This window comes from Bison bison, unplaced genomic scaffold (genome assembly GCF_000754665.1).
Source record: "Bison bison bison isolate TAMUID 2011002044 unplaced genomic scaffold, Bison_UMD1.0 scf7180017864491, whole genome shotgun sequence".
Lineage (NCBI taxonomy): Eukaryota > Metazoa > Chordata > Mammalia > Artiodactyla > Bovidae > Bison > Bison bison.
This window is the reverse complement of record NW_011495050.1, coordinates 21,711,486-21,713,591: the sequence shown is the minus strand read 5'-3', so window position 1 is coordinate 21,713,591 and position 2,106 is coordinate 21,711,486. Positions and strand designations below refer to the sequence as shown.

The 2,106-nt window shown below is 40.6% G+C and overlaps 1 protein-coding gene across 1 annotated transcript in view; it reads right to left on the bottom strand.

The window, feature by feature from the left end:
- RNF19A (ring finger protein 19A, RBR E3 ubiquitin protein ligase) overlaps positions 1-2,018 on the bottom strand; it is a 54,684-nt gene extending 52,666 nt beyond the window's left edge. The window contains exon 1 of the mRNA XM_010863518.1: positions 1,700-2,018. The gene's annotated coding sequence lies outside the window, so the exon portion shown is untranslated. The remainder of the gene's footprint in view (positions 1-1,699) is intronic.
- Between the last annotated feature and the right edge of the window lie 88 nt (positions 2,019-2,106).

Below are 2,106 nucleotides of genomic sequence, written 5' to 3'. Positions count from 1 at the left end.
GAGAAACCAAAGAATTTCTGTGATAAGTGTTAAGTGCTTTAAAATCAGAACCTGCCATAATATACAAGAGATTCTTTCAAATGTTAAGTTTGTCTCAAATTACCTATATTTAATTCCATCTAACAACGCCATGCAAATATCTTTCAATCTGATCCCACTAAAGAGAGGCGACCCCACGTGTCTTAATCAACTACAAAAATATTACCTTACAACTTCCTCTATTTCAAATTTGTGATGTGCATTTATTTTCCACTAAAATGCTGAAGTAGCTTTATAAATAGACACTTAGCATCTTCACATATTAAGTAGGAGAAAAACATTGTTTCATTTAATCTAGTAAAAAGGCACCCAAAATTCTATAAATACCATTAAAATTGTAAAAATTCCAATACTGGTCTAAAGACAGTAAAATTGGGCTGTTCTTTATATAAACTCTAATGATCAGGTGAAGCACCATCCAAAAGAAACACCAATATTTCAAATAGCTACTATCTGAAGACTAAAAATTGAGTTGTGTTTCAACTCCTAAGATAATCTTACAGTTTTAAAATATAACCTTACTGGAATCCTCCTGGAAGTCACAGATACTGAAAAACTACTAACCCACTCCCGTATTCTTGCCTGGAGAATCCCCATGGACAGAGGTGCCTGGTGGGCTACAGTCCATGGGGTCACAAAGAGTCCAACAGGACTGAGCGACTAAGCACACACACTAACATTAGCTGGCTAAATGTAATTTTTCCTCAGAAAGACCCTTTGTTAAGATATTAAAACAGTTCCTGAGGATACATGAAATATAAATTTGTTACATTGTATACAATAATAAAAAGAGAAATAAAGCTAACAAAAAGGGGTTTTGTTGTTGTTATTGCTGTTGCATAATTTGGTTTATTTATTAAGTCCCAAGACACTAAATCTTTACTATGGAATTGTAAGTAGCAGGCAACGAACGTCTGAAAAGAAATGTTAACAATAGATCATCGCCATTTTCTAAATAGAAATATTTACATTTTGATTCAGTTCTGACAGCTGGGTGTTAAGGAAGCATAAACTGGCAAATACGGTAAAAATGGCTTGACTTATAAACCGAAGTGGAAAGATGCTTATTAAGATGGTTAATGGCAAAACTGAAAATGAAACTTGGGCATACCATGAGACTTCACATAACAAAATGGGTCAAGGAATTCAGTTAAAATAAAAAATACATATGTATAAATAAAAACACAGTCATGTTCTTACCCCACCCCACCCCACCAAAAAAGGAATGGAAAGGGAAAAATCAGGAACATTTTAAGGCAACCGATCAGAGGAAAGAACTGCTTTATTCCTCCACTGTTTACTAACATTTAACACGAGCATTTGCAGCCAACACCTGGGTTTGAAAACTGCAGCAGCATTTAAACGCTGTCCTTTCTAACGTCCACCCAACAGGACTTTCAGCAACGTTTTGAATAGTAAATATTAACCAGAATAAAGCATCGTTCGTATATTTCTATCTTCAAGAGCTAATGGGGAAAAAAAATAAGATCTTTTTTTCTCCCATATATAGTCATTCTTTTCACTCTTTTATTTACTGCCCTTGTCGCGAGGTTAATGAACCCTAAACTTATTTTCCTCCCTATTAATGAAAGGGGGTGGGGAACGACAGAGGGGAATTCAAATGATAGGAAAAACTGGAAATTAAAAACAGTGGCATTACTTGCTGGATGAAGACGGAGAAGTCTCTCAAGGTTTAGCATGAAGGAGACAATCCTGGAAGACCCCCTCGTAAGACATACTTTACCCCAAGGCCACACCAGTTTTCGTCGGTTTAATTTCTGCTTTTGCAGGGGGTGGCCGTCCCCCGGATGAACGTTCCCCTCGGCATGCCTCTCTCTTTTCCCCGGGGGGCCTCCAGCTGCACCGGCTGTGGGGGGTGGGGTGGGGGGCGTTGGCCCCGGCTCCGAATTTTGCAGCGAGGCCCGGAAATCGGTCCCGTTAAGAGCCGATTTCACCCATCAGGAATGCGCTCCGCCCCCCGCCACCGCCTCCCCGCCGCTGCCGCCCTCCGCGTCGCCTGCTCCGGGGGGCCGGGGAAGTGCCTGAGGGGAGCGCCGCCTCCGCCCC